Source organism: Cynara cardunculus, unplaced genomic scaffold (assembly GCF_001531365.2).
Source record: "Cynara cardunculus var. scolymus isolate 2C unplaced genomic scaffold, CcrdV1 Un_Scaffold_2289, whole genome shotgun sequence".
Classification (NCBI taxonomy): Eukaryota; Viridiplantae; Streptophyta; class Magnoliopsida; order Asterales; family Asteraceae; genus Cynara; species Cynara cardunculus.
The window spans coordinates 27,277-38,925 of record NW_020201036.1 but is presented as its reverse complement, the minus strand read 5'-3'; the positions used below and the strand labels follow the sequence as shown (position 1 = coordinate 38,925).

The following is an 11,649-nucleotide window of genomic DNA, read 5'->3' as shown; positions in this document are numbered from 1 at the left end:
ATCAAATGACTAATTTGAATTTGCAATAACTCAATATGTAAATCAAAATAAACACTAGTTACAATTGGTAGTTGCTATCTTTTAACTAGAGGCTCCAGCTTTGCTCTATTTCATCCCCTTCTTATATAACAAAATAATAAAATGAAAGGCTTGACGTGGATACTTTTTTGTTTGTCCTGAGCATATATGCATGGCGACGAAATTTGTATCTCCTTTTCCTTTAGTGGATGTGGGTTTTGTTTGCAACCGCTTTGACTGCAAGATCGTCCCGGATAAAACGTCGAGGGCATTTCCACTATATTGTAATTATGTATGATATACGGACTTGTTTTCAGAATTAAATAATCCAGTATTAGGTATAAATACCCTTTTCCTTCTTCAATTGTAATCTACAACTCACCCTTTCATGAAAATAACATTATTACTTATAGTACTTAACAATCCAACTCCATCAATCATATTATAAGGACACGCATCTAGAACTCTCTTAGGGACTCAACAAACTCTTTAGCCTCCTCTCAGAGGGTTGTGTTGGAGTCTCATATCCGTTAGCAACGACGCATCTACATGCATACATTTTGGAACATCTTCCTCTATACAAGGATTCTTTTATATAAAGCATCAAGGGTTCCACATATTGATTCTCACAATGATGACAGAGGAACCATGTATTAGTGTGTGGATTATTTAATTTAATTGGGTACTTATGTTGGAGTTTCTAATTTGTGAACGTTTCTTACTTAGTGGTTTATATATATGAAATGCATTATAATTATCAACATGTTTCTTAAATTTAATTTAACAATGATTAGCTAGTTGGTAAAGTTTTTATCCTGAAAATATTAAGAATAAAATGCATCAAAATGTAACGAAGTTTGTCTTAATTCAATTTAGTGCAACGAATATTTTTTTTCTCATTAACATAAGATACTTTCCGGTCTTCCTATTTTGAAACTAATTTGACCGGTAACCCATTAAACAAGTTAACATTTGATGACATGTATAATCATAACTAGGATGCCACATCAATTAAATAATTTAACTAGGATGACACCGACCACAGCCATGGCAGCCCCTGAAACCTGCTTGCTTGCTTTCTTTGCATTTTTCTTGTTCAGTCTCCACCATAAATGAAAAAAACCCTGCTTTCTTCAATCACTGATTTTCCCCATTTCCCTTTCTCTAGACAACTAGACAAACACCATTGCTGGTGCTTGAGATAGCTTCCACAGTAACTACGGGGATGACTTTGATGACACCCTTGTATTCGGTGAACTGAAGATTTAGTGGTAAAATAGATTTTAAAACTCAGAATTGTACCCTCCCTTCCTGGTTGAATGAAAGAACCAGAATTTGTCAAATACATGTGGAGTTGATCAAGCATTGAAATAATAACCTCCATTGACAAGAACCCCAAATTGCGTAATCATTTTTGAATTATGAAGGAAGGAATGAAACCCATATTTAAAGACGGATTTGAAATTCGTTAATTGATTTACTTCCTCGTCTTTTAATCTCAACATTAAAATATTCATCTTCTTCGTCAACATCATCCTCGTATATTTTGGTTTTGGTTATATCTGAATTGGAAGGGTGGAAAAATTGCAAGTTTTTATTACTTTTTTATCTTTACTTTAAATTAAGCAAATCCAAGTAACATGACACATAATCAATTAATGTTTATTTGTCATGTCAACTCATCAATTACGGGTGCCAAATCTAATCATCACGTAATTTGGTATTGAAATAGGAAAATTTGAAACTTTTGTTACATTAATTAAGGAAAAAAAGTCTTCGTTACGCTAAATATGGACTAAAAGAAAGCTCATTACATTTTAATGCATTTTGTCCAAATATTAACCAGGGCGATTTAATCGCATTGCTAAATGTTGATTTTAAGAGTAGACAACAAATCATTGGCAAGTATTGTACTTAGCAACAAAAACAAAACCGTTGCCAAATTTTTACAAACACCGACAAGAAAATGTTAATCCATGACCAATTGGTTAGAAAAACATATTCTAATCATCATGCTAAATATTAAAACGCTAACGTATTTTAGAAAATTAGTAAGTTACCAACACGTTATAACATTTTGACTTACATAACTAGCAAAAACCTTTTTACGTTGGAAATTTACCAATCCGTTTAAAATTATCTTTTATAAAATGAATTCAGCATTGACAACCATTCTTTAAAGAAGTTGATGTTTAAAAACGTCAGTTTTTAATTAAGTGTCAATGGATTTGGTCGTATTTAACAATGAAAACTTTGATTGTTGTATTGGCAACATTTGTAGGAGTGATAGAAAATGACTTATAATGTTGAGCACTAGGTCAGTTATTAGTTCCACACGTGCAAGACACATGTTTAGTGAGTAGGAGTTTAATAGCAATAATAGGAAATGCGAAACAAAATGGACAAAACAATCAATGATTAAGACGAAAAGCATAAATAAGCATGAGAAGCAAGCCACCAATCTATCAATGCTAAAGCTTCTTCAGGATTTTACAATGCCAGTGCATGATCCGTACCCTACGAAACACAAGTCATTCCATAAATGTGTTACTCATTTGTCATAATAGTAATTTGTTTTGTTCAAACAAATCCAATAGCTTTTTGTTTCTTGAAAATGGTCAGCTAGCTATTGACGAATATCTCATCAAATTTTTGTACCAAGTCGAGTAGTCGTTATCATGATTAAAGTCATAGATTCACAAGTATCATCCTCCTTATGTTATAACATAAATATTATTTTCCTTAACAAGAAGAACAAGAAGATATAACCAATTACTCAAATAACAAGTGTCATGTTTCTTACCTTAACAGTTGCAAATTGTATCGAGGATCCTCTTCGTGCATATGTCATTTGACATCTACAAAAACAAAGAGCAACCATTTTGCATGATATATAGTTTTCAATAATGTATGCATTTCATGAATCAAAATGGATTCACTTTAAAGAAACTACCAAATAAAAATATACTAAACACAAAAAGTACTTGACTTTTGAGCTCACCCTGCAACTTGCGTACGAACACACCATGGTTCCCATGCGCTATCAATTGGAAGATTAAGATTTTTAATCCATTTCTCAGTGCCCAAGTATGGAAACACCATTTCTCACCAATTTTGTAATGAATATCTTTTAGTACCTCATACATATCATCTTATATAAGTGCAAGGCAATGAGCATACTCAAATCTTGAATTGAAGTCGATGAACTTATCGGTGAGAGGGTTAATATTAGGTACCCCTGTATAACGGCGATAACATATTAGTTAATCTAGCGTTTTTGTATCGTTAATAAAAATTTATTTTTGTCAATGAGATTGCCACAAACAATTACCCATGCATACTAGTTTTGGGCCAAAAAGTTGATTTGGTTAGTTTGATGGTAACCAAAAACCGATTGAAGCATGGGATTTATTTTTTGTTGCAAATTGGTCATAATTAAGTCATTTCAGTCAATTGTACATGAACCAACCAAATATTTTAGCAATAACGTTAAGAAAGCTTATGTAGTGATTAAGATGTTTACTTTAATGTTGACTTGCGGTTGATTTCCAAGTTCATTGCCTTGCAAAATGAGAGAAAATGGTGAATAGAATGTCATAGAAGTGAAGCCTATTCATGGAGGGATCAATGTATGATGGAAGGTGCATCTTTTAAATCTCTAGTTACAATAGAAGTTTTTACCTTTGTATACCTCCAAAGCCGCATTTGGTACGATAATTCCCATGTATGAAATCCCAGATATGTACAATGGATTACTCACAAACCTGGCGTTCTCCACAAGCCACTGTATTCAAATATTCGTCATCACATATTTAAACACACAAACGAAGTTTCATTAATATTTTTTTAGTAAATAATTAGCTACTACCTTCAAGTAGATACAACATAAGAAGCACATATGCGGTTCAATACATTATAAAATAAAGGGGCTTTACTGACGGATTTTCCTGCTGAAAATATTCGACAGGTTTTTGGCAGATCACCGATTCACTCGCGGATTTTCCCATCATTGATGGTCAATCCGCAGTTCCGGCTGTGAGCTCTGCTGGTAAGGGCATTTTCCGGTGTATTACCAATAGATTTTTCCTTCGATGAAACCCCTTTGTTTTGTACTGATTGTACCAAAAAAAATCGATGAAGCAACATAATAGAACTTCTATTCCATAATGATCCGAAAAGAGTCACATTTTAAAACTAAATATCTTAGTTTTCTAAGAAATTCATAACCTTGTACAACTAAAATGGAATCACTACTCCTCGATGCTTCCCATTTTTTTAGCATAAGAAAATCCAACACCATTCGGTAGATCTACGAATATCACATTAGCAACCTACAAAATTTTGAAACTACTTGTTTGCATCAAACATGACATAAAAACGTATATACATCTATAATGTAACAAAAGAATCTGTTAAATCGGAATTTTAGTTTTTAAAAGCAAAAATTCAAATAGAGTGAGAATGTTAACTTTTGACCATGAATATGGATTCAACTCCAATCTAAAGTTATGCCACTTTGAACTTTCGAAATTGAAACCTAAATGGCCTACAAAAAGATAATTTTATTAATGCTAGTTGGTCTATCCATCTTTAATATTTATAAATTGAGCAAAAAATTGTAAAATATATGCTTAAAAGATATGAAGTAAAAGTTATTCATATGCGAATTATTGAAAAAAAGTATATTTGTGAACCCATATGAATAATATATAACGTTCATTCATTTATGTATTTTCAAAAAATACATATATTTTTTGGAATTTTTCAATAATTAACATGTAAATCTTCACATAACTTTCTATTGTTAACTTTTCATGATATTTAATATTCTTATTAAAAAATATTGAATTATCAAATCCACACTTTGAAAGTTTATCTAGTCTTATGGGGTGGAATTAATGGGCTCACCCCGACCATTTCAAACTTCTGGTTCATGGTGTACCTATCCAGATATAGCGCCCTTTTGTCTATGTGGCTCTCATGCGTCTAATACCATCAACCACAATCACACCCAGATTGCCTTTTGTCCATTTCTTCCCTTCCACCACTATATATACCTACACACTTTTGCCTCCAAAACCACTACTACAAATAAACACCAACTTCATTGTGAAGTGAATTACCAAAATGGCCTCCATCTCGGCCTCTTCCGCCAGATGAGAAGAAGAGCATTAATATGCATTTTAATATGCCAGATTCCCATGCTCCTTTTTCTCATGTCAATCTTCTTCCTGCTTTTCCATTAATATGCAGTTTAATCACCCAAGTTATGAAACCAAGAAGAGCATCATCTTTCATTAATATATAACTTGCAAGATTTTCAAAATGCATTCCTGATTTCCTTCTAAAACAAATTGTTATGACCCTAAAATATGGGTATCAGCACTATTCATAAGGCTGTGCTGGTGTATGCATGCAAGTTGTTATTGTAACCATAGAGTACTGCATTAAGGCCAAAATTAAGAACCAATATGCCACATAAAAACCAGCAGAGTAAAAAAAATGAACAACAACAGCAACAAGATGAAGAAGAATAAAAAAAAAGTATGACAGCATGGTAAAAACATACTTGACAACTTTGACTCCTTTAAAATGGTTGTTAATTATATAGAAGTTCATACAAAGGTACTGCACTAATTTTTTTTTTCTATATGGTATATGTTTTGTGTTAGAAGACATAAATCATAATACTTTCTTTATTTGGATTATCATCAAATTACAACACAGATCATAGGAAACCTTAAATACACACGAAGGGTTGTACCCTTTGACACCAACCAACACACCCCTTTTCAAACGACACCCCTGTTTGCTAACAGGTGCAATAATTAACATAACTAACTATTTTAACTGTATAAAACTAACTTAACAGTTAAGTGTCTAACTTAATTTTAACATTCCCCCTTAAGTTAGACATGGAAGAACCTTTAAGCGATGCTTCATAATGTTAAATGATCCAAGCTGAAGAGCTTTCGTGAAACAATCTGCAAGTTAACCTTGTGGCAGTCAAATACATTAGACTGCCAATTAGACTTCGGAATAAGGTACTGTCAACATTTTCTTCTCTACTTTCTTTGGATAGTTTAAGCCCAAAATCCATAGGAGTGGGCTTAAAAGGAGATGTTTCTACTTAAATAGCTGCACTGTTTTAGGACTGTTTGGTGTCTTTGGTCCTGCACTAGATTATATATGTTTTAGGACTGTTTGATGTGTTTGGTCTGTTATAGCACCGGTGCGTCAGGTTGATTAAGCCACACCAAGATGTCTATTACACTTGCTTCAATGGAGTCCGAGCTTGCTTCAACCAAATCCTAGTTTCTAAGCTTAGACCTAGTCTGTATGTACCTTAATGTTGATGAAGCTAGTTTGGAACTTTCTCCTGGTGTTGGAGATGCATTAAGCATCCATATCTTGATATGTATGTTCCATCTTTGATTATTTAATTATAAATAATAATAATAATAATAATAATAACAATAGTTAAAAATTAAATTAATAGAACTGACTGGTTAGCTTGTTAAGTAGGATAGGTTATTGGACCACTAAAACCAATTACTAAAAGTCCTTATATATTCTACCTGGTAATGGGTTGTAACTGGGACATGATACGGCTTAACCAGTTAAGCCTCCATGTCGCAGGGATTGGCACCGGTTAAGATGTCAAATGGTTAACCGGTCCATCTCTATTCTCTAACTATTAATGCTAAACGTTGTTTGTGTCATGTTACATGGCTTGATATCATCGGCTTGGTGGCAAATACAGATCGACTTACAAAGTACCTTCATAGATTCTTCATAGACCATTCATAAGAATGGTCTCTTATGTGGTCATATGTGGGTCTTGGTATACGTCTAATTTGCTTCTCTATTGATCTGCCATATATGCTTCCTATATGGAACCTGAATTGCAAGATTGGTTCTTTTTCTGCCTATATGGAACCTGATATGGAACCTATCTTTTACTCAGATTTGGCCTAATTGGTTCTTTTTCTGCCTATTTGTAATGGCCACTGTTCAAGTAAAGAGTAAACAGTTATACAGTTAATTTCTATCTGATTTCTTTTTTTGCATATAACAATTATAAATCATATTTTGTTTCTGTAGGCTATGTCAAGAAAAAATTCTGAGAATAGGGGGAAGCGAAAGTATGTTGCTTTAAACGGTACAGTGAGCACTCCGAATCACCATTTTCGAAATAGAGGATTGTCCGACAATCCTCTTATCGGTGAGATAGAGACTCTCCGAAAGTTGCATTATAGAGAAAAAGATGGTTGGGTTAATGACTATTCTCGCACTTCATATGTAAGTTACGTTTAACGAACTCTTTTGCATGTCTTCATTTTTTTATAAATTACTAAGATTTATATATATGATTTTTATGTTCATAGGAGAACATGGTAGAGATTAAGTGGCAAAGTGAATCAACAGAAAATACCCCGGGTGATCTAGAGATTATGCAACAAGTCTTAGGTAAAAGACCTGCATATATTCGGGGATGGGAGCACTAGGAGCGATTCTACAAGTTCGCGACATAGCACCTGTGCGTCAAGTCGATTGAGCCACAACGAGATGTCTAATAGACTTGCTTCAACCGAGTCCGAGCTTGCTTCTACCAAATCCGAGTTCTTTCTCGTGAAGGATGAAGTCGCGGAGTTGCGACAAATGGTTAGGTCAATTATATCCGGCCGGTCAGTTCCAAGTTCATCTTCATTAACTGTTCAAGACCAACGTTCGGAGACTCAAGATCGTTAAACATGTATGATGATTTTGGATGTTTTTTGTTGATAAATTTAGACGATATATAAGCTAGTTGAATACTAAATTTGGATGGTTCTTATAATAACATATAACAAATCTATAAAAAATTGTTTTGAGGTTTATTATTAATTTGTTCCGATTAATTTAATATTATTTATTAGTTTAATTTATTATTATTATTGTTATTATTATTATTATTATAATATATTTTTTAGAGAAGGAATTAACTTTTTAAAAGTGTAACTAAAGAYAYTTTTTAGAGAAGATTTTGAGTTTTGTGTATCTAAATATCATAATTAGAAAAGATTTCGTAACCTTAACTAATTAGAACTTTTAGAGAAGTTTTCTTAAAAGTGTCACTAATATATATACTTTTAGAGAAGCTTTTCCATTATCTTCTCTAAAAGTATCTTTTAGTAACTCTTACAAACCGTCACAAATACTNTCACAAATACTTGAAAAGTGTCACTAATATATATACTTTTAGAGAAGCTTTGAATAAAAACTTGACTAACCTTTAGAGAAGTTTTAAAAGTGTATCTAAAGCCTCAATTAAGCGTCTCTAAAGGCTAACAAAAACACACCCTTCGAAAACCCTCTCTAAAACCTTCACCTACCGTCACACAGAGAAGGTCTTTGACAAAATTGAAAAGCTTATCTAAAGGCTTTAGAGAAGCTTTTAAGACTTTTAAGTACAAAACAAAAGCTTCTCTGAAGGTCATTTTTCTTGTAGTGTCGGATTGAAAAAGTACGAGACACTTTCATACCTGCCTCCGCTGCCGGAATCATCGTTGGCCAAGGAGATCGACTACCTTCTTCGCAACAAGTGGGTTCCATGTTTGGAATTCGAGGTGGAACATGGGTTTGTGTACTGTGAAAACCACCGGTCACCAGGATAATATGACGGAAGATACTGGACCATGTGGAAGTTGCCAATGTTTGGGTGCACTGACTCGGCTTAGGTGTTGAAGGAGCTTAACGAATGCAAGAAGGAGTACGCAAATGCCTTTATCCGTATCATCAGTTTCGATAATGTTCGCCAAGTCCAATGTATCAGTTTCATCGCACTCAAACCCAAAGGTTTATAATTAAACAAAAACAGATTTTATACCAACTACTTTTGTAATATAATCGTACCAATTGATGTCTCAAAATTAAGAGCAAACCTATTGTAATTGAAAGTTGTTTGATGTTAAAATGATTCCTTTTTATGCTTCGATATTAATTTGATGAATCGGACTTCAATTTAAAGGTTATAGCGATAAAGTTTGATCATTACATCTTTATAAGAAAACAAGAATGACACAAATAATTAATACACTCTTTTAGTACTAATGTAATCTCTTATGGTAGTAATGCCCTATATGTCATTAGTTCAAATTCTCTCTCTTAGTTGCTTAGTAAACAAAAAATGGAAGTTATTATGTGCATTTAGATTGAATAGATTGATAGCTTACAGAAATGTATGCACACATAAAGCGTAAACACATTATAGATAAAATAAAGTACTGACCCTGAGGGTTTTCTGCATGGTAGGGCTTCGGATGTAAGAGTAAGAATTGTATTGGTTTTCGGTTTGGTTTGGGCTTGCATATTATATATGCAATAATTTTTGGCATTTTTATTTTTCAAACACAAAAGTTGATGTGAGGCTCACACGGTTTTCTATGCAACTTAAGCGTGCATGATTCACTGGATGTTGAACTTTTCTTGTCTTTCGACAATTTTTTATGTTGTTTACTTTTTATTATAACTTGGATAAGATTAGATGACAATACCCAAGCCTATAAATGTGAACCAATCCTCTCTAAATGCTCTAACTTTTCTATTCTTTCTCCTCCATTTCCTGCAGAAATCTAGAAACGATGTTCATGGAGATTGAAGGATTTGTTGTGTCCTTCATCTAAGATTAGGTAAATCCTGGGGGTAAATTAGCCTTAACCCAATGAAAAATAGTGGAATCTAATATTATCGTAAGGATAGTGATTCCAAATCACATCCTAATGTTTGTTTATTGTTTTTTGCATCAAAATTTCTATCAATCTTAGGACAATATTAGATATAACTACTCCCGAGAACAAAACAAAACTTCTTGTTCAAGATTGTAAAACTTGACCGATTCGATGGTACCAACTTTTTACGATGGAAAAAAAGATGAAGTTCTATCTTACTGCAATGAAGATCATCTACATCCTTGATCCTGAACTACCAGATTTGTCGGAACATATGGATAATCATACCGTTGCAAGGATTGTTAAAAGAAAAAAGCGTAGAGAAGATGAACAGCTGTGTAGAGGATACATACTCAACTCCTTGTCTGATCTGTCGTATGATTTAAATACACGATGCAATCAGGGAAAGAAATTTGAAAGGCGTTAGAGTACAAATACGACACTGAAAAACAAGGAGCACATAAGTTTATCACCTTTAAATTCTCTGAATTATCTATGTTCGATAAATTATATGTTCTTGATCAAGTGCATGAATTTCTGATTCTGATTTAAAAATTTTAAAATTTGAATATCACCATCCATGATCAACTGATTGTTGGTGGCATAATTGCCACATTGCCTCTATCTTGGAATGATTATAGGAAGAAGTTATTGCATACCACGGAAGACTTCACTTTGGAACAAATTCAGAAAAACTTACGGATAGAAGAGGAAACTCGAAGCCATGAGAAAAATCTAAATGCTACATCAAGTTCTAAAGTACACTATGTGAATCAAAGAAAGTCTAAAGGCAAAAAGAGGAAGGTAATGTATGAGTCAAACAATTCCAATCTCAACAAAAAGAGAAAAAGAGACACGTCAAAAATTATATGTCAAGTGTGAAAGAAAGGGTCAGATTACGTTATGAAAGAAGGAAAATGAAGAGCATAAGAAGACTAATGAGAAAGCAAGTGAAAAGGCAAGTGTAGTTGAAGAAAAGTATCACAAGGAAATAATTGTTCTTTCTTCAAGGATTATGTTGAAATTGTGAATGGACATGAAGTTGTTATGGGACATCATCACACTTCCAAAGTGTAAGGAACCGGAAGTGTGGAACTTAATTTCACTTTTGGAAAGAAAATTGTACTGTAAAACCCAAAATTTTAAATATATATATATATTGTACGAGTCTGTAAATATATAATTTTTATTTAAGGTGTTAAAATATTTATGTGGTTAGTTAAGGAAATAATTATAGAAATCTTAAATAAATAAATAATGAAGAGAAAGACAAAAAGAAAAATAAGTAAAAGTGTTTTCTTTTAATTATTGGACCAAAAATGTAAGATATTACGTCATGAGGGGTCTAGTGGTAAATGTCAGAAGTGCGAAAACGACCTCTGTTGGGTCAGATGTAAGCAGGTCCAAATCAGAAGGACCTGTTTTGTAAATATGCACCAGACCTGCAAATGCAGAAGGACCTGTTTTGTAAATATGCATCAGACCTGCAAATGCAGAAGGACCTGTTTTGTAAATATGCATCAGACCTGCAAATGCAGAAGGACCTGTTTTGTAAATATGCATCAGACCTACAAATGCAGAAGGACCTGTTTTGTAAATATGCATCAAATCTGCAAATTCAGAGATATGAAATCGACCTCTCCTTTGAAGCTCCCTATTGGTCGGATTATTCAACTATTACGACAAAAATCTCAATATATATATAGGCTACACCTTGCTCTAGAGTTTTCATCCAAACTTTCGTTGAGAATCGGGAGAGAAATCGGAGCTCGAAAGTCCCCATCCGAAATCTTCGTTTTTCGTCGATTAGAGGTAAAATACTCAACTAGCATTCATGTTCTTTTATAGTTAGCTTCGTGTTTAAGTCCTCTATAAAAACCCTTAATTTCGTTAAGTGTCCGTGTAGGACCAGAGGCGCTGG

At 33.3% G+C, this 11,649-nt stretch overlaps 1 pseudogene; it reads right to left on the bottom strand.

Moving 5' to 3' along the window:
* Window positions 1–1,182: 1,182 nt before the first annotated feature.
* Window positions 1,183–5,156, bottom strand: LOC112502979 (annotated as a pseudogene).
* Between the last annotated feature and the right edge of the window lie 6,493 nt (window positions 5,157–11,649).